We start from the raw sequence: 25,722 nt of genomic DNA on the forward strand, positions 1-25,722 counted from the left end.
TGCAGGAACAGCAACTCATATTCCGCCTGGGAACCCTAATGGTATCAATGTGGACTTCACCAGTTTCAAAATCTCCCCTTCCCCCACCGCATCCCTAAACCAGCCCAGTTCGTCCCCTCCCCCCACTGCACCACACAACCAGCCCAGCTCTTCCCCTCCACCCACTGCATCCCAAAACCAGTCCAACCTGTCTCTGCCTCCCTAACCTGTTCTTCCTCTCACCCATCCCTTCCTCCCACCCCAAGCCGCACCCCTTTCTACCTACTAACCTCATCCCACCTCCTTGACCTGTCCGTCTTCCCTGGACTGACCTATCCCCTCCCCACCTCCCCACCTATACTCTCCTCTCCACCTATCTTCTTTTCTTTCCATCTTTGGTCTGCCTCCCCCTCTCTCCCTATTTATTCCAGAACCCTCACCCCATCCCCCTCTCTGATGAAGGGTCTAGGCCCGAAACATCAGCTTTTGTGCTCCTGAGATGCTGCTTGGCCTGCTGTGTTCATCCAGCCTCACATTTTATTATCAATGGAAGGAAGGTGCGTGGAAGGTGGAAGACAGAAGGAGAACAGATATCATGTGGTCAGTTTAGTTATAGATTTCAATGTTCCTCCAGGCTGTAAAGTGACAAAGTGGCGAAAAAGAAAACAAAAAGAAAACAGAAAGAGATATGCAACCAGACAGCAGATGAGATAAAAAAAATTATTCAAAATATTAGGGGGTTGATACCCTGCTGATGGAGATAGATCATTTTCTGCCTTGTATGTCTGGGCATTATTATCAACATCTGATTAAAATAAGAACTGGAGCAGAACAACAATTGTAATACACAGAAATAAAGTCAATTTGACAAGCGAGTCACTAACCCTCCAACTCTGGCAACATCCTTGTCAATCCTCAGCCCTTTCACTACATCCTTCCTATAGCAGTGAGACCAGAACTGCACACCATTCAGTCATGACAGAATGGCACAATTCTGTTCGGATGCATTATGGTCTTGTGATCTGAACACTCAGCAAAACCAGCACAGTTTGAATTGGCATATTAAAATGGGAAATGGCATAGCAGCAAAGTAGTAGACTAATGGTCACTGTTTCAGGTCAATCTCTTCAGAATGAACATTTCCCATTCTGTCGAACATCCTCCCCACTCATCCACAATCACAGCCTGCCTGGACTGGCAATAAGCATTATCTTCTTTTGTGATTACACTTTTCAGGCAGGAGCAGACTTGGCAGCAGAGCTGGGCTGTGAAGCAACAATCAACTTTATTGAGATAGAGTCAGTAGAAGGTGATCTGCTGTCAGGCAAACTGCAGTGATAAATGCAGACAACAACTTACACTCAAACAGTTGTACTGTTCCTGTCAGTGGCTAAACAACAGTGTTAAAAGGACTTCTGATAGTTTTTGCAGCCTTGATCTTCAAAGTGTCTGTCTTGGGCCTTCATTTTCTGACTCTGGTTGGTCTCCACTGCACAGACACAGATCTATTTTATCCTTGTTCTTATCTGATTAACTCCCTACTGTGCCCAGTCACAGTTCATATAAGCAACACTGACCTTAGTCAACCTCGTGATCTTCTGCATATTTATGCCTGTGCTGTTTTCCTCTTAACTCAGGGCTGCTACATCTATAATCCTTTATTTCACCAGCACTTCTGTACTCACTGACAAAAGAACTGCAAGAGCTTTCTTTAACTGTTACCTACACAAAACAGTTTCAAATCTGACAAAGTCTCAGCATGTCTAACTTGGCATCTTTTTGAACTTTTACTTTTTATGTTTTGTTTATCTACTGTACTGCATGTCCATGAAGACCTCACCAACCTTTGCAGATGCACCATAGAAAGCATCCTATCTGGGTGCATAATGGCCTGGTGCAACGACTGCTCAGCCCAAGGCCATAAGAAACTGCAGAAAGTTGTGTGCACAGCACGAATCATCACAGAAGCCAAACTCTTATCCAGAGAATACAAGGTGTAGAGCTGGATGAACACAGCAGGCCAAGCAGCATCATACGAGCAGGAAAGCTGACATTTCGGGTCTAGACCCTTCTTCAGAAATGGGGGAGGGAAAGGGCGTTCTGAAATAAATAGGGAGAGAGGGGGAGGCGGATTGAAGATGGATAGAGGAGATGATAGGTGGAGAGGAGACAGGTCAAAGAGGTGGGGATGGAGCCTGTAAAGGTGAGTATAGGTGGGGAGATAGGGAGGAGATAAGTCAGTCCAGGGAGGATGGACAGGGCAAGGGGGCAGGATGAGGTTAGTATGGAGGAGATGGGGGTGGGGCTTGAGGTGGGAGGAGGGGATAGGTGGGAGGAAGGACAGGTTAGGGAGGCAGGGACGAGCTGGGCTGGTTTTGGGATGCAGTGGAGGGTGGGGAGATTTTGAAGCTGGTGAAGTCCACATTGATACGTTTTGGGCTGCAGGGTTCCCAAGCGGAATATGAGTTGCTGTTCCTGCAACCTTCGGGTGGCATCGTTGTGGCACTGCGGGAGGCCCAGGATGGACATGTCGTCTGAGGAATGGGAGGGGGAGTTAAAATGGTTTGCAACTGGAAGGTGCAGTTGTAAAGTGCGAACCAAGCGTAAGTGTTCTGCAAAACAGTCCCTAAGCCTCCGCTTGGTTTCCCCAATGTAGAGGAGGCCACAACGGCAACAGCCTCCTATCCATGGACTTCATTTACACTTCTCTTTGCCGCAGAAAGGCTGCCAACATCATCAATGACCCGTCCCATCTCGGTAATGCTCTCATCCAACTTCTTCCATTCGGCAGAAGATTGAACACACCCATCAAGGGGTTCAAGAACAGCTTCTTCTCTGCCATTATTCGACTGATGAATGGACTCTGTAACTCCAAATAGTGTTGATCTTGCTTTGCACACCTCCTATGCAGGCATAACCTTGCATGCCTTGCTCTGTCTATGCACACTTTGATCTGTAAATCATTGTTTGCTATGATCTGCCTGCACCGCTCTCAAAAACACTTCACTGTACTTCGGTACACGAGACAACATAAATCAAAATCAAAACATTCTAATGGCAATCGATGTTAGCTTTTAATAATCTTCAAAGTCAGTGTTGAAACTCATCTTGTTGCTGACTTCATAAAATTGCAGGATGAAACCAGTGCAAGAGTGACCTGGCCCTCCAGATCAGAGCATGGATAAGGGTTAGAAGTGGTTCTAAAAAGGCATTTCAGGTGACTATTCAAAAAGGAAACTGAAAATTTTGTCAAGTGTCCCAAACCCCCGGCCTGTCCAAATTTGTACGGACGCACACTTACTCAATTCCAGTTTGTACTCCACATGCTGCCTATTGCTTTGACCTGGTGCTCCTGTAAGTTTCAGCAAAGGTGCAGACAGTCTTCTCAAATCTTTGCTCTCATCGCTCAGATGCTTTTGGTCTTCACTCAGAGTTTCAGGGCACCACATGGTCCTGGAAAAGAATCCCACTTCTCCTTGTGCAGGGGCAGACAGAGTTATTGTGGGGCAAAGTGTTGTGATGGGAGATAGAGGTGGTATGTTAGGTGCTCCCTTGGTTTTGCAGTGAAAATAGTGAGAAGAGGAGAGCGTTTTATGTGACATTCCTTGCTCCCTGTCTCCTCTTCTGTAGCAGCATCCCAACAATACCATGACTCTGAGGTAGAGGCGATTACTGACATTTTGCAAGCCCATCGATACAAATATTGATCAGCCTGATTAAGGCATCAGAAATCTTCTGTACCTTTGTGGTCATGACTTGTAATGGATTGAGTGCAGAGTAATGCCTTAAGCTCCATGCGACATCCGTACTCTCTAATGACAGTCTCTGAAACCTTTGCCGTCATGAAGGCCATATGTGTTTTTTGCACTCCTGCAATTCCCCTTTCCAGATATTTTTCTGACCCACCCCACTTACAACACTCCAGGGTTAGAGCTGCTGACAACCCAAACTATGGAATTTCCTCCCTGAACCTCTCTCTTATTCTTTATGATACATCGTAAAATTGATATCTTTAATCGATGTTTTGCTCATCTGTGAAGCACCTCGAACATAGAACGTAGAACAATGCAGCACAGAACAGACCTTTCGGCCCTCGATGTTGCGCCGACTTGTGAACTAATCTAAGCCCCTTGCCCTATACTACCCCATCATTATCCATATGCTTATCCAAGGACTGTTTGAATGTCCCTAATGTGGCTGAGTTAACTACACTGGCAGGCAGGGTGTTCCATGCCCTTACCACTCTCTGAGTAAAGAACCTGCCTCTGACATCTGTCTTAAATCTAACACCCCTCAATTTGTAGCTATGTCCCCTTGTACAAGCTGAAGTCATCATCCTTGGAAAAAGGCTCTCACTGTCCACCCTATTTAATCCTCTGAACATCTTGTATGTCTCTATTAAATCCCCTCTTAGCCTCCTTCTCTCCAATGAGAGAACAGACCCAAGTCCCTCAGCCTTTCTTCATAGGGCCTACGCTCCAGACCAGGCAACATCCTGGTAAATCTCCTCTGCACCTTTTCCAATGCTTCCACATTCTTCCTGTAATGGGGCGACCAGAATTGCACGCAATATTCAAAACGAGGCCACACTAGCATTTTCTACAGTTGCAGCATGACATCATGGCTCCGGAACTCAGTCCCTCTACCAATAAAACCTAACACACCGTAAGCCTTCTTAACAGCACTATCAACCTGGGTGGCAACTTTCAGGGATCTTAGTACATGGGCACCAAGATCCTTCTGCACAGCCACACTACCAAGAATCTTTCCATTGACCCGGTATTCTGCCTTCCTATTATTCTTGCCAAAGTGAATCACCTCACATTTAATCCATATTAAACTCCATTTGCCACCTTCCAGCCCAATTCTGCAGTTTATCCAAGTCTCCCTGCAACCTGCAACATTCTTCCACACTGTCCACCACTCCACTGACTTTAGTGTCATCTGCAAATTTACTAACCCATCCACCTATGCCTGCGTCCAAGTCATCTATAAAAATGACAAACAGCAGTGGTCCCAAAACAAATCCTTGAGGCACACCACTAGTAACTGGACTCCAGGCTGAATATTTTCCATCAACCACCACTCGTTGCCTTCTTACGGAACGCCAGTTTCTAATCCAAACTGCTAATTCTCCCTCAATCCCGTGTCTCTGTATTCTCTTCAATAGCCTACCATGTGGAACCTTATCAAAGGCTTTACTGAAGTCCATGTACACCACGTCAACTGCCCTTCCCTCAGCCACATGCTTGGTCACCTTCTCAAAAAACTCAATGAGTTTTGGGAGTCACAACCTGCCCTTGACGAATCCATGCTGACTATCTCCAATCAAATTGTTGCTTGCTAGATGATAATAAATCCTATCTCTTATAATCCTTCCCAAAATGTTTCCTACAACAGATGTAAGGCTCACACGTCTATAATTACCTGGGTCAGCCCCACTGCCCTTCTTGAACAAGGGCACAACATTTGCAATCCTCCAGACCTCTGGTACTGAACCTGTAGATAATGAGGACTCAAAGATCAAGGCCAAAGACTCTGCCACCTCCTATCTGGCTTCCCAGACAATCCTCGGAAAAATCCCATCTGGCCCAGGGGATTTACGAACTTCACACCTTCTAGAATTGATCACACCTCCTCCTTACTAACCTTAATCCTTTCAATTCTAGTAGCCCGTAACTCAGTCACCTCCTCTACAATATTCTCCTGTTCCTCAGTGAAAACAGATGAGAAATAAGCATTTAGCACCTCTCCAATCTCCACAGGGTCCACACACAACTTCCCACTTCTGTCTTTGACTGGCCCTATTCCTACCCGAGACATCGTCTTATTCTTCACATACCTATAGAACGCTTTAGGGTTCTCCTTTATTCTACCTGCCAATGTCTGCTCATGTCCCTTCCTTGCTCTTCTTAACTCTCTCTTTAAATCCTTACTAGCTCATCTGTAACTCTCCATCGCCTCATCTGAATCATCTTGTCTCATCGTCACATATGCCTCCCTCTTCTGCTTAACAAGAGATACAATTTCTTTTGTAAACCACAGTTCCCTTATCGCTCCCTCCCTGCCTGACAGGGACATACTTATTAAGGACAGCAATATCTGTTCCATAAACCAGCTCCACATTTCGATTGTCCCCATCCCTTGCATTTTGCTAACCCATTCTATGCCTCCTAAGTCTTGCCTAATCACATTATAATTGCCCTTCCCCCATCTATAACTCTTGCCCTGTGGCATATTCCTAACCCTTTCCATTGCTACAGTAAACATAACCAAATTATGGTCACTCTGTCCAAAGTGCTCACCTACCACTAAATCAAACACCTGGCCTGGTTCATTACCAAGTACCAGATCCAGTGTGGCCTCCCCTCTCGTCGGCCCTTCGACATACCGAGTCAGGAAACCCTCCTGCACACATTGGACAAAAACTGATGCATCCGACATACTAGAGTTATAGCATTTCCATTCAATGTTAGGGAAGTTAATAGCTGCCATAATGACCACCCTGTTCTTTTCACTCCTGCCCAGAATCATTTTGCCAATCCACTCTTCCACATCCCTGGAACTTTGCAGGGGCCTATAAAAAACTCCCAGCAGTGCGACCTCTCCTCTCCTGTTTCTGCTCTCAGCCCATACCACCTCATCAAAAGTTCTTTCAGCCACCGTTGTACTGTCCTTGGCTAACAAAGCCACACCTCACCCTCTTTTACCATCTTCCCTGACCTTAATGAAAGATCTAAACCCTGGAACTTGCAACATCCATTCCTGACCCTGCTCTATCCAAGTCTCTGAAACAGCCAAAACATCGAGGAAAATGACAGAGTAAAAGTTTCCATAAAATACAAGCTGTTTTGCCGTACATTAGGAGAATCAGGAATGGCCCTTTTTTTCCCCATCTCGGGATGAACCCTCACCATCACTCACAGAGGTAATGAACAGCAGGAAAAATCTTCACCACTGACTACCTGCACTCACCTATCACCTTCCCACCTACCTTCCCCAGCCCCCACTCTGTTTATGTTTCAGTTCCCGTCCCCTCCCCCATTTCTGAAGAAGGGTCCTGAACCATCAACTTTCCTGCTCCTCTGATGGTGCCTGGCTCGCTGTGTCCCTCCAGCTCCACACTGTGTCATCTGTGACTCCAACACCTGCAGCTATTGCTATCTCCCTGTGAGCGATGTCAGCTTTGGTTCAATCGGAGCACGGGGCGGGGCCAATGGAAGCGGCCTACCCTCCAGCCAATCAGAGCGAGTGAGATGTTTGTCTGTGTGAAAATCATGTGATCGCCTCTGTCCGCGGGCGCAATATCTCTGCGAATGAGGGTTAGCTGCTTTCGGAAGGTACAGTACACGGGATAAAAAGGAAAGCTGCAAAAAAACGGGAGGGAAATACTTTCGGTATTGACTGAGAGGCTTTATTAGCCGTTGATGCATGTCAGAAAACAAATTTTAACATGCCGGTCCCGTGTTTTGCAGCAAACGGAAAAACTGCTACGGACCTGAGGCTGCGATAGGCAGAGGTAATTGCCACCATCTTTATTAGGGGCAGTGATCTTCGGGACTCATGCCGGATCGCCATATTTATAGGTGGCAACCTGTAGTGGAACGCAAGCGCAGCCTTTCTTGCTTGGGAGGGGAGATTAGGACAAGAGAAATGTTTGTTTTTGTTTTTGTTTTTCTGGACTTCTTTCCCAGACTGAGACACGGCGTGTATTTCCTGGGAAGGACCTTTGACGCTGGCGGAGTACTGGCTTCAGGCAGTATAAATTGCTGCAAGTTATACGTTAGATATTTAATGGAGGAGAAATGTCGAAAACGTGTTCAGAACTGCATGTTCAAAAACAAAGTTGCTGGAAAAGCTCAGTAGGTTTGGTAGCATCTGTGAAAGGAAAAAAAATAACGTTTCGGATCCGCTAATCCTTGCTTAGAACTTCATGTTACCTGTTGCACTCTCACTGTAGGAAGTCCTGCTTTAAATATTATGATCTATTAAAGCATATCCGTTTGCCCAGTATTCATATGATTGGGATCAAATCACTGAAAGTGCTCTGAGTCCCCTTGTGCTCCCTGGTCAAATTTATTAATGTCTGACTTCCTCAGTCTCTAATAATGGGTGTATTTTACCTCTGCATCTTTCTGTGTGGGGGAGCAGGGTGCTTTTAAGAGGAGGATTTATACATAACTAACAGAAACCAAGAGAAATGTTTGCCTTTTCCAGACAATCTTGTGTTTTCTGGATTTCTGTCCAGGCCTGACCGTTATTTGTCTCTTGTGGATTTGCTTTACAGGATATTTATTGAGAATAATTTGCAGACCAGGATCCCAATGCAAGTTCTCCATTAAGCGGAGTGATCAGGATCTGAGTATCATTGACACTTAACAGTGAAAGGAAAGAGGTTTAACCATTCTATGCGTGGGAGAATACTCCTGGTAAGTTTGTAACTTGAAAGCAGGATATTCAAATTTTTGGTTTGATCACCTCTGGGATAAGTGTTCAGTTCTATACCCTGCAGCTGAGAAAGGAGATATTGGCCTGAGAGGGGTAGATTTGTCCAAACAACACCTCGTCTCTTTGAAAGAACTGTCATATTTAGTCCCATTCGCCCACTTCATGATTTTAGTCTATACATTTTTCATTCTTGAATACCTGCAAACTTCCTTTTAAAATTCCTGATGGGCACAAATTCCAGCACCCCTCCAGGTGGAATCTTCCATTTCCTGACAACTCCATTGATCCTGAAACTGCTGAAGTCTGTGTTGATTCCTGAGGTTTATAAATTATTGCATTTAACGTGAAGATGCTGTTCCCTGAGCTTCCATTGAGCTGCATTGAAACAGTATGGGAGGCTGAGATCAGAGTGGGTGTGAGCAGACAATGAAAATGAAAAGGCTGCACTGTGAGTGCTGCTTGGCTAAATGAGAGTGCTTTGGAGTTGGGTGAAACAGAAAGTGAAACTGAAAGATTGAGTGTGATGCTCAGTCTCAGTTTGGGCAGTTCAGAAAGTCTCTCAGTCCTAATGGAAACAGCCAATTGATATTTGATATCGTAAAGAATTTTCTTACAGTTTTTAAAGTATATATTAGCTTAAATAAAGTTAGGGGCTTTAGGTTTATAATAGTAATGTTTGAAATGAAGGGGGAGGACCTAGCTTAATTAAATTCTTTTTAAGGCAGAAACTGGCTTAATCTGGAGAGAAGTCATAACAGAAGACATCACATCTGTGGTGTGCTCCTCTTGCACAATAGAACATAGGCTCTTGATGTTGTGTCGACCTGTGAAACCACACTGAAGCCCATTTAACCCACACTATTCCATTATCATCCATATGTTTATCCAAAGACCACTTAAATGCCCTTAAACTTGGCGAGTCTACTACTGTTGCAGGCAGGGCATTGCACGCCCTTATTACCCTGAGTAAAGAACCTACCTCTGACATCTGTCCGATATCTATGACCCGTCAATCTAAAGCTATATCCCCTCGTGCTAGCCAGCTCCATCTGAGGAAAAAGGATCTCAGTGCCCACCCTATCTAATCCTCATATCATCTTGTATGTCTCTATTAGGTCACCTCTGAACCTTCTTCTCTCTGACGAAAACAGCCTAAAGTCCCTCAACCTTTCCTCATAAGACCTTCCCTCGATACCAGGCAACATTCTGGTAAATCTCCTGTGCACCCTTTCCAATGCTTGCACATCCTTCGTGCAATGCGGTGACCAGAACTCCGAGTGCGGCCGCACCAGAGTTTCGTACCGCTGCAATATGACCTCATGGTTCTGAAACGCAATCCCTCTATCAATAAAAACGAACACATTGTACACCTTCTTAACAACCCTATCAACTTGTGGACACTTTCAGGGATCTATGTACATGGACACCGAGATCTCTTTGCTCATCCACACTATCAAGAATCTTACCATTAGCCCAGTACTCTGTATTCCTGTTACTCCTTCCAATGTGAATCACCTCACAGTTTTCCGCATTAAACTCTGGGACATTACCAGTGTCCCTATTGGCTATTTGTGCAGGAAGTGTGTCCATCTGCAGCTACTGGTTAACTGCTTTTCAGAGCTTGAGCTGTGGGTGCAGTCAGTATGGAGCATCCATGGTAACTGAGAAGGTTGTGGTCGCATTCTCAACAGACTGGTCACGCAGCAGGTGAAGATTACACAGACAGCAAGAGAATGGGTGACTATCAGACAAGTAAAAGGCTCAGAAAGGAAGTGCTAGAGTCATCTCCCTCAAATAGATATACTGTTTTGGGTACTGTTCGGTTGGGGGGTTGGGGGTGGGGGAGAGAGGTGGGGGATGTTGGGGTGGCCACTCGGGAAGCAGCATCAGTCAGGTTCATGGCACTCGGAGTAACTCCGCTGCATAGAAGGGGAGGGAAACGATAAATATGACTGTAGAGACAGGGGATTCAATAGTAAGGGATAGAGAGAGACATGAATCCAGGATGGTATGTTGCCTCCCTGGTGCCAGGATTAGCAATGACATGGAGCAGCTTCAGGACATTCTGGAGTGGGAGGATGAACATCCGATTGTACCAGTGACATAGGAAAACCAAGGGAGGAGGACCTGAAAGCTGAAGATAGGAAGTTAAGAGATACACTAAAATACGAGATCTCAAATATAGTATTGTCAAGCTTACACCCAGTGCCACATTGTTGTCGGGAGAAGTTTGTGTTGTGTTCAGTTGTACGAGTGACCTTTATTCAGAGCTCTGTTACCACATGTGTGGGAGAGGCCAGAGTCCACTCCAAACCTGGCTTTCACATGAGGCCTAATTCCCCTCTTAAATACAGCTCAGATTGGAAGAGTGGACAATGACATTCAGACTTTCCCTGGCTGATTGTGATATTTTTATTCCATTCGCTAGATGTTATTTACATGCAATATTGTTGTCATTGTTAGCCACACACCCCAAATCAATATACCCAATCCAGTAAGCAAACCACTTTCCTAGGATGGTGACGGCGAGTACGAGGGGGCATAGCTTTAAATTGAGGGGTGAAAGATATAGGACAGATGCCAGAGGTAGTTTCTTTACTCAGAGAGTAGTAAGGGAATGGAACGCTTTGCCTGCAACGCTAGTAGATTTGCCAACTTTAGGTACATTTAGGGTGTCATTGGATAAGCATATGGACGTACATGGAATAGTGTAGGTTAGACGGGCTTGAGATCGGTATGACAGGTCGGCAAAACATCAAGGGCCGAAGGGCCTGTACTGTGCTGTAATGTTCTATGTCCTATGTTCAAACAATCGTGGACAACACTATGTTCAGTCCTAAACCCTTCTATAATCTCCTGAGGTTAGCTCGAAAACTACTTCGTCTGTCTTTGGGACCTTACAATGCTTTGGCAGTTATATTCCTCCTCAGACATTTGCCAGCTGCACCACATTTTTTTGCCAAAAACCAAAATAGTAGCTTATCACTAAGAACTTTTCCAAATTCTCTACTAACTGTAGTGTGGATTGTTAGGAATTGTGATAAAGTCTTTTAAACTCAACTCTGATATAAAGTTACTACAATTTTGTAATACAGTTGACAAATTGTGGAAAAATCCCTCTGTCACTTCAGCTTAAAAGATCAAACAGTGTTTCTGACTTGCTGCTGCAGTTTACAACCCCAACAATTTGTATGCTGCAAATGATTTTTAAAGTGAAGTTTCATTTTCTACTCTAAGCGCTTTCCATTATTACTTTCTTGTTTTAATAAAGAGCATCTATTCAAACTCCACCGAGGGTGAAATTCAGTCACTTTAGAACTTTACCAAGCTGTTAAACAGAACTTGTTTAGATTTCACAAATAACTAAGGCACTAACCATATCTTCACTTTGGATTTTGTAATCTATCTTTGTCACTCTTCCGTTGATCTTTGGATGTAAGAATTTGTTCAAATTATCCGTATCTACATTTCAATTGTTTTATCTCTCTGCAGCCCTGACTTCTCTCTTTATAATCTTCCTTTGCCCCTTCCTATGTTGTTGGTCTTTTAGAGGTTGTGTTTACACCGTTTATTGCTTTGCCTTCCATAATGATGCAGTGAGCTGCTTTTATTGCTGACAAACATTTGCTCAAGGAATTTAGCTAACCGTTTCACGTTAATTGGTTGTTTGCATTTCTGGTTACAATTACCTAAACAGTTCAGAATGCTGTAGGATCAGACTTTTGCTTCTACTTTTCATTAAGTAACAAACTTGTGATTGTGGCTGAACCGGGCCTTTAAACACTGCCTCTTGTTAAAATGCTTATGTGTTTTGAACTGCCTGTTAACAGAAACCCAAGTAAATTCCCTAATGTTCCTTCTCAACAGGACTCTTTTATATCCCCACAGGACCTTTCGTGATCTAATCCCGTAACAGTGTGAGCTGCTACAATGCACATGCTAGTAAAAGCATAAGAGGACAGATGAGATGAGTGCATGGCTGGAGCTATAACTTAAAAAGATTTGGATTCCTGAGGCATTGAGACTGTTTGTTTGTTTCTGGGGAAGGTGGGACATGCACAAGCTTGAACAATTGTCCTGGGCAGAGCTGGGACAGATATTCTTGTTGATGCTTTTGCTAGTTCCACTGGTGAGGATTTAAACTCGTATGACAGGGGAATGGGAACCAAAGTATACCTTTAGCAGTAAAAGACTCAAATCAGCAAATGGGACGTGAAATTAGTTCATGATGTTGTCGGTGGCTGAAAGATTAAAAGAAAGAAGGATTAATCAAGATCAAATCTCTTTTCATACATCAGTCCTGTGATCCCAGGAATTGGTCTGGTGAACCTTCTTTGCGATCATTCAGTAGCCAGACCATCCTTCCTTTGGAAAGGAGAACAAAGGTGCACACTACTGCAGGTGTGGTCTCACCAAGGCCCTTATAGAAAGACATCCCTCCTCCTGTACTCGAATCCTGTCACAATGAAGGCCGAAATATCATTTGCATTCTTCACTACTTGCTGCTGCCTGTTTCCTAAAAGAGAATAGGAGAGAAACACGGAACTAAATGGGGTCAGACAGTCGGGTACAATTGTTGAACACACTGTCCCCATTGTATCGGTGCTGGCCATCAAGCACCTATTTAAGCTAGGCCCGTTTTCTGGCACTCGGTGTGTAACCTATATTATGGTGCAGTGGATGATCATCTCAACACTTCTTCAAGATTGCAATGGTTCCTGCATCTATTAACATTTCAGATGCTGCCAGATCTACTGTGTATCTCCATCTTTTTCTGTTTTTATTCCAGATTTCGGGTATTTTGCTGTGTATTCTTAGTCCTTCAGAAGCATCAGAGGGTATGGGGAGAAAACAGGAATTGGATTCATTTTCAGATGTATAAAATGCCTGCCCTTCATGTCTGTCCAAACTCTATCTCTTTTTGTAGTTTTGGGCAAACGCTGACTGTTTCCTTTCCCTGAAGGACATTAAATGAACCAGTTCAGTTTTACTGATAATCCAGCAGTGCCCCTCAGTGTTGCATCCACAATTGACCAGATTAATTTCTGAGTTTCACAATCTTTGTGTGTGTTCTTCTGGTTTCTCTCTCTCTCTCTCTCTCTCTCTCTCTCTCTCTACGTTTCTTTTTTTTCTTCAGTTTGAAATTTTGATTGCATTCAGAGAAATCAAACAAAACCACATCCAGATCTGACACTCAATCTGTTTGTCATAACCTAATTATCTCAGGATTTTGAACATTAAAGGAAGAAGCACTGTTCACACCAGGGAGAAATGCGTATTGTCTGTGTGTCGAAGAGTCTTTGAAGATTCATCTGAAATGCCCAAACACCAGCGCAGTCACACTTGGGAGAGACTGTGGAAATGTGGGGATTGTGGGAAGGGATTTATTTACCCATCCCAGCTGGAAATGCACCAACGCAGTCACACTGGGGAGAAACCGTTCATTTGCTCTGATTGTGGGCTGGGATTCACTCAGTCAAGCAACCTGCTGAAACACCGAGTTCACAGTGGGGAGAGACTGTTCACATGTTCCGAGTATGGGAAGGGATTTGCTCGCTCACTCAACCAACCTGCTGAGACACCAGCGAGTTCACTCTGGGGACAGACCATTCACTTGTTCTATGTGTGGAAAGGGATTCACTCAATCATCCCAACTGTTAACACACCAGCAAGTTCACCACAACCACATTTGAAGGATTTTGCCCTTAAATCAAGGAATGAACTTTGATCTTTGGGCTGTTTGTACTGGTGTCATTAGTCCCTGCTCAAAACTTGATCTTCTCTTGGGAAATAAGGTAGGGCAGGTGACTGAGGGGTCAGCAGGGGCGAGAATATTTTGGGGCCTATGATTGTATCTCTATTAGTTTTAAAATAATTATGGAAAAGGATAGACTTTGGTCTAAGAGTCAAAGTTTTAAATGAGACTAAGGCCAATTTTGACACTACTATGCTCCTTAAAAGCACAGTAAGACCGCCTATGTGTGGGAATGCACGAGTTGGGTGAGATACAAAAAAGTATTTTACATCAGTATTTACTGTGATCAAGGATACAAAAGCTAAAGAACTTAGAGAAATGAATGTGTATCTTGAAAAGTTCCATGTTGTGGAGGAGGTGGTGCTGGATGCCTTACAGACCATAAAGGTGGATAAATCCCCAGGACCTCTTCAGGTGTATTCTCGAACTTTGCGGGAAGCTAGGCTTGCAATTGGGCCCCTTGCTCAGATATTTGCACCATTGACAGTCATAGGTGAGCTGTTACACTGGAGGTTGGCTAATCTGGTGCCATTGTTTAAGAAAGGTGGTAACAGAAAACCAGGGAACAATAAACTTTTGGTGAGCCTGACGTCAGCTGTGGGTAAGTTGTTGGAGGGAATTCTGAGGGATAGGATTTACATATATTTGGAAAGCGTGGACTGAATGGGGAATAGTCGACATGGCTTTGTCCATAGGAAATTATGTCTTACTAACTTGATTGAGTTTTTTTGAAGAAGTTAGAAACAAGATTGATGGCAGAGCGGTGGATGTTTTCGATATTCCGCATGGTCGACTGATTAACAAGGTTAGATCACATGGAATCCAGGGAGAGCTGGCCATTTGGAAAGGCGTTTGACCTGCAGTATGCTGCAAGGATTGGTACTTAGTAGCTATAACTCGTACATTCACATCCAAATCATCTTTATAAATGACAAAATGGAGTGGACCCAGCTCTGATCCTTGCAGCACACCACTGGTCACAGGCCTCCAGTCTACAAAGCAACCCTCCACCAGCACTCCGTCTTCTACCTTCAAGTCAGATCTGTTTCCAAATGACTGGTTCTCTCTGTATTCCATGTGATCTGACCTTGCTCATCAGTCTACCATGAGGAACCTTGTCAAACGCCTTAGTGACATCCATATAGAATACATCCACCTCTTTGCGCTATTCAATCCTCTTTGTTCCTCCATCAAAAAAAAATCAAGTCAGTGAGACATGATTTCCTACACACACAGCCATGTTGATTATCCCTAATCAGTCCCTCCCTTTCCAAATATTTCAAGTACTATCCCTCAGGATTCCTAGAACGACTTTCCCACCACTAATATCAGGCTCACTGGCCTATAGTTCCCTGGCTTTTCCTTACCACCTTTCTTAAATAGTGGCACCACATTAGCCAACTTCTGGTCCCTCACCTGTGGATATCGATGACACAAATATCTCAGCAAGGGGCCCAGCAATCACTTGCCTAGCTTCCCTCCGAGTTCTCGGATACGCCTGATCAGGTCCCAGGAATTTATCCGCTTTTATGCGTTTAAAGCATCACTACCTCTGTAATATGGATAATTTTCACGATGTTGCTATTTATTTCCCCACAGTCTATATCTTCCATATCCTTTTCTGTAGTAAATACTGATGCATAATACTTGTTTTATTATATTCCCCATTTCTTGCAATTCCACACATAGGAGGCATTGCTGCTTTTTAAGGGGCCCTATCTCCCCATAGTTATCCTTTTTGTTCTTAATCTATTTGTAGAATCCCACTGGATTTTCCTTAATACTATTTGCCTAAGTTACCTCATGTTCCCTTTTTGCCCTACTAATTTCCCTCTTAAGTATACTATTGTCATTATACTCTTGTAAGCATTCACTCAATCTCTGCTGTCTATACCTGACTTGTCCTTCCTCCTTTTTCTTGACCAAAACCTTGATTTCTCTAGTCATCCAGAATTCCCTATACCTACCAGCATTGTCCTTCACCCGAACAGGAGTATACTGTCCCTGAACTCTCGTTATCTCTTTTTTTTGAAGGCTTCCCACTTTCTAACCTTTCTTTTTTACCTGCAAACATCTGCCCCAATCAACTTTTGAAAGCTCTTGTGTAATACCATTAAAATTGGCCTTCCCCCAATATAGAGCTTTAACTTTCAGATCCGGTCTACTCTTTTCCATCACTATTTTAAAACTAATAGAATTATGGTCACTGGCCCCAAAGTCCTCCCCTGCTGATACCCTAGTCACCTGTCCTGCTTTATTTGCCAAGAGCAGGTCAAGTTTTGCACCTTCTGTAGTCGGTACATCACATACTGAATCAGAACATTTTCCTGTACACTCTCAGCAAACTCCGCTCCATCCAAGCCTTTTAGACCATGGAATTCCCAGTCTGTTTGGAAAGTTAAAATCCCTTCCATCACCACCCTGTTATTCTTACAGATAACTTCTTTCAAAATTATTTGTCAGATTCCTGCTGACTATTGGGGGTGGCTATAGTATAATCCCAATAAGGTGATCATCCCTTTCTTATTTCTCAGTTTCACCCAAATAACTTCCCTGGATGTATTCTCAGATATATCCTGCCTAAGTAACGCCATAATGTTATCCTTGCTCAAAAATGCCACTTTTCCCTCCTCTCTTGCTTTGCTTCCCCCTCCCCCTTCGACTTTCTATCCTTTCTATAGGAACTATATCTTAGAACATTAAGCTGGCAGCCCTGTCCATCTTTGAGCCTTGCCTCTGTAATTGCAATGATAACCCAGTTTCATGTTTCCAATCTTGCCCTGAGTTCCTCTGCCTTAGCTGTTAGGCCTCTGGCATTGAAATAAATGGCGTTTAATTTATTAATCCTTTCGCATTAATCTCAATAACAAATACGTAACTGTAGAGTAGGTTTTGAAAATGATAACGTTTTATTGCTGTATATCAACACATTCACACTGGGTAAAGACAATCCACCCACACAGTGTGTGAAAAGGGATTCCCTAGTTCATTAGGACGGGTTTTCATAGAATTCGGAGTATTCCTACAGTATGGAAACAGGCCCTTCGGCCCAAGAATTCCACACAAAACCTCAGAGCATCCCACCCAGACACATCTCCCCGTAGCCCACCAAATGTATGCATCACTGAACACTCTGGGCAATTTAGCTTGGCGAATCCACTAACCAGCACATGGGAGGAAACCAGAGCACCGAGAGGAAACCCACGCAGCCACAGGGAGAATATGCCAACAACCACATGCTCGGTTGCCCAAGGGTGGAATCAAATCCAGGTCTCTGGCACTGTGAGGCAGCAGTGCTAACCGCTGAGCCACTGTGGTTAACCACCAATGAGTTCCCAAGAATCTGTAGGAATTTTTGTTGCTCGTATTATCTGTATCCAAGTCATGTTATCTGGGCTTGTTTCTCATGATGTTTGAAAACACCACATGTCTGGTTACCTAGTTGGGAGAAAAAATGATATAAATTTTATTAAAACTACTGTGCATTCGATCTTTATTTCAAAAGCAGACTAATTTATTTTGAAAGGGGAGATGGAGAGCCTATCTCCTCTATCCTCACCTCCAACAAGTGCGAGGAACCTGTGGTTTTTATTTTTCACTCAATGACAGTCAGTACATTTCATATGAGCAACTGGGAACCGAGTCATCCCAAAATGCTTGCAACTTAGTGTATTAATGGTACACTATTACAATAATAACCATTACAATTCTTTTCTGAACCTTTTGCAGTTTTACAACATCCGTCCTTCAGCAGGAAGAGTAGAATTACACACAGTGGTTACACCTAAACTGGAATGGGAACTGCATCCTTGTGGGGGGTGGGGGTGGGTTTCCAGTACTGTTGGGGGTCATGTAAAAAGTTTAGCAGTGGGCTGAAATCCAGAGAATGTTCAAAATAATAATGGCCAAAAAGAGAAGAAACAAGAGAGTCTGGAAGGCATTGTCATTGGGCAATTAAGATATAAGCGAGTTTGCCAAGGGTGAATGGTATTTAATGCTTGGAGTCAGATGAATAAGGCAGATGATTTGAGGATACAAATTAGTGGGGTCATAAAGCCATTGCTGTCACTTGGACATGGTTAGCAGCTCAGTATTCCAGGATACAGGGCCTTCATGCAAGGCAGTGGAGGTGTTAAAGGAGGAGGAGATATTGTTATTTTGCTTCGGGAATCTATACAGCAATAAGGACAGGTGACATTTTTGAAAACCCCTTTAAATAAATAAGGAGACAGATTTTGAGAAAGTGTAGAAGTAGCAGGATTATGGTAGCAGAGACTTTCAACTTCCTCAACATTAATGGAGTCGTCATAATGTGAAGGATTTATCAGAATTTTTAAAATACATCCAGGAGAGCATTTTTTCAGCCATTAAGTAGAAGTCCCAACAAGGAAGGGGAAGGTCCTGGACTTGACTTTAGGTTACAAAGTTGAGCAAGTGGTTGAAGTTTCAGTGGGATAGCATTTTGCAGGCAGTTATTATAACTATTCGATTCAGGATTTGTGTGGAAAAGGGCAAGGATGGGTCTAAAGTCCTAAACTGATGCTGAAGTTATGAAGAAAGTAAATGGAATTTTGGCCTTAACTGCGAGGTGTTAGTGTTTTGAGGATCGGGACATCTTGTAACAACTGTATTGGATGTTGGTGAAGCCATATTGGTTTAGCTACTCGTATTTAAGAAAGGATATGCTGGCGTTGAATGCGGTGCAAAAGAGATTCGCTAAGCTGATTCATGGGATGTAAGGGTCATCAAGAATAGCTGGAGGAAGGGAATTTGCAAAGGGAAAATACTAAATAAACAGGTGGTGCCCAGTGTTGGGCTCGTACTCACAACTCTGCACTTAAACAGCGTATGTTCCAACAACTGAGTTAACTTGGCCTTCCACAGTCAATGTTCAAATCCTGCTTTATAAGGTGACAAATGGGTTTTTCACTGACGCCGCTGCAGTCCAAGGAAGTAAAAGGTAACTGCTTTAGAAAATCCCAAGGTTCCAATGTATTCTTCTCATTCACATTGCAATCCATTTTCAGTACTTGCTCCAGGATTTAACATTCAAAATTAATTTTGTGATGTTGTTGCCCTCATCTTTAAGTGCCCTGTATAACTCCAGTCACTCGGTCGAATGGTGAAAAAGTCTGTTTCAATAAACCAATTTTTTTCAGCTACAGTCTAAGAAATGTTCCTTTATTTGCTGAATCTCACACAACATTTTCTTTCTTCTGTGTGTCAACAACTTTTGCCAATTCTCATGTTACGGACTACATTTTCAGAATCTTTTTAACCAGAGGTTTCTGGTGCAGTTGTAAGACTTCATATTAAATGGTACAAAAAACCAAACGGGCTTAAAAGATGAGAAAGGAAATACATTTTTGTATTTTTGCGTGAAGACGGTTCAGTTACTGTGTGCTTGTTTCATATGGATGATTGAAGTGTTCACAGTGCACTATTTAAATAGCAGATACCAAGACCTTGTGAGCAAGCATTTAAGACATTTGACACATTGAGGGAATTAATTTAGAAACCCAAAATGTCCAGAAAATGTGCTGGATAAATTCAGCAGGTCTGTTATTTTCGCTCTTTTCGATTCAGGATGGGTATGGAAAAGGACAGAAATGGGTCTAAAGTCCTCTGTGGGTGCTGCAAATGATTAAGAGAGAAGATCGAATTTTAGCTTTAATTGCTACATAGTTGTTACAATTTTTAACAATTATGTAGGATGTTAGTGAAGCCATTCCTGCGGAGAGAAAGAAATAGTGCAAATATCTTGAAACTAACATGATTTCACTTGTCTCATTGCCAGACCTCCTATGTTTCTTTCACACTTTCTGTTAAACAGCAAGAAGTTCTTTTCTTGAGAAGAGAAAAGCTTGAGAGGTAACCTGAGAGAAATTGGAGACTCTGCAGGGATTTGAGGCAAAAATGGTGTTGAGGTTGAGGTTGTTAGAGATTTAAGAAATGGTAATGCAGTCTCGAGGCCTCTCCTGCTCCATGACTAAAATTTGGTGCAGCGACATCATCATTGAAGACAATAAGGATGACCACGACTTGTCAGTTACTGTGGCTGAACAGTCTAAGGTGCTGAATTAAGACTCCAGTCTTTTCATTGATGTGGGTTTGAATCCCACTGTTGCGAATGTTCCTTCAGCAACTGGCATTTTCTTCTCAGCAGGATTTTGCGAGTGCAAGAAAAGAGGAGACAATACACATATGACTTGCTGCATGAAGCAAAAAAGAATATACTTGAAGTTTTATTAAAGTTATCTTTTCAAGGAGCTACACAGACATGTTTGAGTGTACAGGAGACATAGAAACAAAATGGTACAACAGGGATGAGGAAGAACAGTGCGAGAGAGGGAGGGGAAAACCTATGTTGTCTCATCCTCAGCATTCATCCAGAACAGCAATCCGTGAGAGTAACCACTGCATAGTCCTGTGGAAAGTAGGTCCCATTCTAACTTTGAGAAAAACTTATCATGCTGTATGGTACTATCACGATGCTAAATTGGATAGTCTTTTAACAGATCTGTTGATGTATCTTTTTAGCACCTGTGATGCACTTTGGGCCAATAACACTCGAAATGAGACAGCAGAGATTTGAATCACTCCAACATTACAGGAAGGTTGAATGTGGGGGACCGGTCTGTGTTAGAGTAGTTAAATCTAGAAGTAACAAAGAATGGATAGGGTTTCAGCAGCAGATGAGCTGAGATGTGGATGGAGTCAGGTGATGTTACTGAGATAGAAACAGTTAGTTTGGTGATGATGCAGGAGAAAGCTCATCTTAGTGTGAAGTATTTCATCAGAGTTGTGAACAGTCTGGTTCAGCTTCACACAGTTACTAGACAGAAGGTTGCAGTCAGTGTAGAAGCTGTCTCAGTGTTTAATTGGAGGAAATTGCTGTTCATCCTGCACTGGATTCAAACAAGTCAGGATGATGTGTGACTTGGAGGGGGTCCTCACCGTGATGGTGTTCCATAGATCTTCCACACTGGACATTCACAACAGTGAAGATTAAGGGTTTGTGACATGATGTCAAAGTCCTGATTGAGATGTGGATTTAGTCAATACCTGTATTTCACCTCTTTCTCAACATTCTTTGTCTGTCCACTCACAAAGACGCCAGAGTCTTGTATAAGTCCAGACCAGGTGGCAGCTTCTGTTCCCTGATCGACATTAGTGAATCACTGGCTTTTGTGGTCACTTTTTTTTAAATAGTGTGTCATTAATCCTACGGGGTGGCACGGTGGCTCAGTAGTTAGCACTGCAGCCTCACAGTGCCAGGGACCCGGGTTCGATTCCAGCTTCGGGCAACTGTCTGAGCGGAGTTTGCACATTCTCCCCATGGCTGTGTGGGTTTACTCCAGGTGTTCCGGTTTCCTCCCACAGTCCAAAGATGTGCAGGCTAGGTGGATTGGTGGATTAGCCATGCTAATTTGCCCGGAGTGTTCAGGGGTGTGTGGGTGATAGGGGGATGGGTCTGGGTCCGATGCTTCAAGGGGCAGTGTGGGCTTGTTGGGCCAAAGGGCCTGTTTCCACACTGTAGGGAGTCTAATCTAATCAAACTACCAGATTCATTACGAGCTGATTGCATAGGCAGCCTGGTGTTTGTGTGGACTCTCTCTTCATTGCATTGTTCTGTTTTAAATTGATTTCACAGTGTACTCAAAGGGAAACTGACACCAGGCATAATCCCAGGGTCTTATGGACACCTCAGTTTATTGTAAACAGAACATTATCAGATTTTGAACATGTAAGGAGAAAGCATACACGTATTGTGTGTGTGGACACGGTTTTAGTTAATTACCAGGACTGGCACAATGCAAGCCTTGATTGTGGGGAGGGATTCACTTGGTGAACCACAGTCCTGGCATACAAGCTGCTCACACTGACGAGAGACCTTTTAAATGTCCAAACTGTGGGAAGTGCTTTAAATGTTCTGGGCAACTGATGAATCATCAATATGTTCACACTGCTGAGAGACTATTTGTGTGTTTTTTGCAGACATATGTTCAGGTGATCAACTAGCCTCAATATACGCCAGCGAGTTCACGCTGGAGAGAGGCCATTCGTCTGCTCTGAGGGTGGGAAGGGATTCACTCATTTATCTCATTTGCTGACACAGAAGTGAGTTTGTAGGTAGCTATTGGATGTTTGGATTTTGCTTTCAATCACAGTCAGTACTGAACCATTTCAATGGAATCTGTTTCCACTGGTTTATAACTCCAGTTCTCAGTCTTTATATTTAGCATAAGAGCCAAATCAGCTTTCTGTGTGACCTGCAGTATGTTTATTTTTTAATGATATCTCTAATACAAGTTTGTTCTCATTGAACATTTCTTCCCCCTCCCCCATGTATCCTCCATCCTCACCTACAACAACAACTGAGGAGCTCAAAAAGCTTCATTGTCTCACTCATGGTGGCAATCGATCCACTGCCTCTGCTGCTTCCGATAAGGCCAAGGGGCTCCTAAATTTTGCCCTGTGTCTGAGCCCAGAATCTGCATGTTTCTCTCCTACATTGTTACAGCCAGTGTGTTACCAGCGCCTCTCAACTGGCTGCCAACCTTTTCTCCTAACTGTCTCCCTTCCTTGTGTGCTTTTTCATCTGCTTGCCCCAACTTCTGGACCTTCTGTATTCCTTGTGACTGTCAATTTGGACTTTTCTCCTTGACACCTATCATAAGTGTTTTTTTTAAATCTTATCTTAAATTCTAATTGTCATACAAGCAGCCCTGAATGTTTGCACTTCCTTTCCTTTTTGAGTGTACTTGAGCCATCTTCTCTTTGAAAGTAGCCCTTATTATTATTTATACTTTGTCCCATCAACCTGTCACTCCAGTCATTGCTGTCCAGCTTTGACCTTGCCCTTGAAGACAACTTTCCATCAATTGAGTTTTCTCATTCTGAATTAATGCTGGTTATTATCTGACATTATTCTGTACCTTCCTACACGTGATCATGGTCTCCTGAATGGTCTGACACTGACACTTGATCTACTTGGCTCCCATCATTCCCAAGAAGTAGGACCAAACGAGCGCTCTTTCTTTTTGAACTGAATGCACTGTTTTCGGAAATTTATCGTGCATACAATCCAGGAAAACTTACCCTTGCTGCCTCTTACTCTACCAATATTCCAGTCTGTATTTGAAAAACTGAGGTCTCAAATAACACTACAGAACAGGAATAGTCCCTTTAGCCCACAAGCCTCCATTAACGCATGATTTTCTAATCATGAAATCTCTTTCTTTCCCCTGCACAGTTTGTATCTCTCTATTCCCTGCCAATTCACAAATCCATCAAGATGTCTTTTAAGCATTGTGATTGTACCTGCTTATCCCACTTCCTCTGGCAATGCATTCTAGGCACATACTGTCCTGTGTGTAAAAACTTACTTTTCACACTTCCTTTACATTTTTCCCTATTACTTTAAACTTATGTCCCCTACACAAACTGTCATTTCTACTCTAGACTCCAACTATCCATGTCTCTCCCAGTTTTGTAAATTTCTACCGGGTTGCCCCTCAGCCTCTGATGTTCAAAAGAAAATAAACCAATTTTATCCAACATCTCCTCATAACTAATATCCTCCAAACAAGGTGACATCCTGTTTCTGTACCCTTTGCAAAGCTGATCATCCTTGTGGTGGTTTGGTGAGCAGAATTGTACACAACATTGCAGATGTAGCCTCACTGAAGTTCTCGCGAGCTGCAACATGACCAGTTTTTATACACTTTGCCCTGACCATCTTCTCCACTAGACTTGTCATTTTCAGGGAACTGTGAACCTGTAGACCTAGATACTGCTCTATGATTGTGCTTCTCAGAATTCTACCATTTACTGTGCACTTCCCTCCTTCATTAGACCTTCCAAAATGTATCACCTCACATTTGTCTGGATTAAATGCCACCTGCCATTTTTCCATACAAGCCTCCAGTCAATCTATATCCTGCTGTATCGTCTAGCATTCCTCCTCACTACTCACAGCTCCACAGATCTGTTATTCACATATTTACTAATTTGATCACCTATGTTCTCCTCCAAATATTTTTTATAATAAATATGTTAACGACAGCGGTCTGATTCCTACAGAAAAGCACTGGTTTCAGATCTATAGCTACTCTTCATCTTCTATGACAAAGCCAGTTCTGTACCCAACTCATGGTGTAACCAAGGTCACTTCGACTTCTGTATCAGCCTGCCACGAGGAACCTTGTCAAAGGCCTTGCTAAAGTTCATGTGGATAACATGCAACGTGGCTTCCTGCAGAAGAGGTCATGTCTCACAAACTGGCTTGTGTTTTTTTTTGTTTTTTTTGAAGTCAAGAGGCTGATTGAAGGCAGCGCAGTGGATGTTGTCTGCATGTACTCTACGGAAATATTTGACAAGCTCCCTCATTGTAGGTGGTTCCAGTAGATTAAGTCACATGAGATTGATCCATGGTGCGTTGGTAAATTGGATTGGGTTAGAGGACAGAGGGTGGGTGGCGATGGTGTTTTTTGACTGGAGATCTGTAACCAGGGGTGTTCCACAAGGTTTGTTATTTTTATAAAAGATTTGGATGAAAATCTAAGTTGGTTTGCTAATGCTGTGAAAATTGGTGCAGCTGAGGATAGTGAGTTAGGGTGTCTAAGGACACAGCAGGATGTAGATCAATCGGAAAGTTGGATGGAGAAATGGCAGACGGACTTTAATTCAGAGAAAATTGAGGTAATGCAGTTTGGGAGGCTAAATGCAAGAGGAAAGTATACAGTAAATGGCAGGGCCATTAGGATCATTGGTATAAAGGGGGATCTTGGGGCCTAATTCCAGATAGCTCCCTGAACACAGTTGGATAAGGTGGTAAAGAAGAAAGTTGAGTGCACCAGTGCACTGTCATCAGTGTAGGGTAGAGGCTTAAAGACAAGCTTTATTTTTGTCTTTGTTTTCGGTCTGGATTGAGAGTCAGGCTTGCTGCCTGACCAGGTATACAGGTAAACTTCTTCATTTCAGAGGGGAATGTCAAGGCCAAGAGAAAGAAGAAGAAAATGTGAAACAAAGTTAAGGTTATGACAATAGCCCAGTTTCACTTCATTCTTTACCCTGGCCCTATCAGATGTGACGCTGTTAATCTGTACAATACAGGGCAGTGAAAGGAGCAGTTGGCCCTGCAAGCATTGATGAACAAAACTTGTTTGGTCATCTCCTTTGTCAGCTTTCTTTCTATAAATTGATTTTTATGTTTTCCCTTTCACAAGGCATCTGCTTCTTTCTCCAAACACAAATCTTGAATTCAGAATGACCGTTGGTGCTTTTAAAAAGGGACACTTGTCCAAACCATCAGCAATATATCCAGATTACCAAACTGCAGCCAATTATAGTTGTGTTTACATCAGTTGAAACAGATCTAATATTGTCAGACTTAATTTTGGTAGCAGAATTCAATTCTTTCTTAAAATACGGAAATCTCTTGCTGGGCCATCATTAGTCACCCTGGAGAAGATGCTGGTGAGTTTCCTCCTTGAACTACTGCAGTATAAACGTATTCAGGTTCACTTATTTATCTC

General features: G+C 43.1%; 1 long non-coding RNA gene across 4 annotated transcripts; it reads left to right on the forward strand.

Annotated features, from left to right (window-relative positions):
• The first annotated feature begins 7,205 nt into the window (after positions 1-7,205).
• On the forward strand, positions 7,206-19,346 carry LOC132208909 (uncharacterized). 4 transcript variants are annotated; one of them, XR_009445022.1, is made up of 3 exons: positions 7,206-7,319; positions 7,455-7,498; positions 8,267-19,346. It is a non-coding gene; the product is annotated as an uncharacterized LOC132208909 (long non-coding RNA). The 4 variants fall into 4 exon arrangements; XR_009445020.1 differs by having other exon boundaries at positions 7,267-7,498; positions 8,267-8,408; positions 12,316-19,346; XR_009445021.1 differs by having other exon boundaries at positions 7,255-7,498.
• Positions 19,347-25,722: the final 6,376 nt, after the last annotated feature.

Source organism: Stegostoma tigrinum, unplaced genomic scaffold (assembly GCF_030684315.1).
Source record: "Stegostoma tigrinum isolate sSteTig4 unplaced genomic scaffold, sSteTig4.hap1 scaffold_57, whole genome shotgun sequence".
NCBI classification, from domain to species: Eukaryota; Metazoa; Chordata; class Chondrichthyes; order Orectolobiformes; family Stegostomatidae; genus Stegostoma; species Stegostoma tigrinum.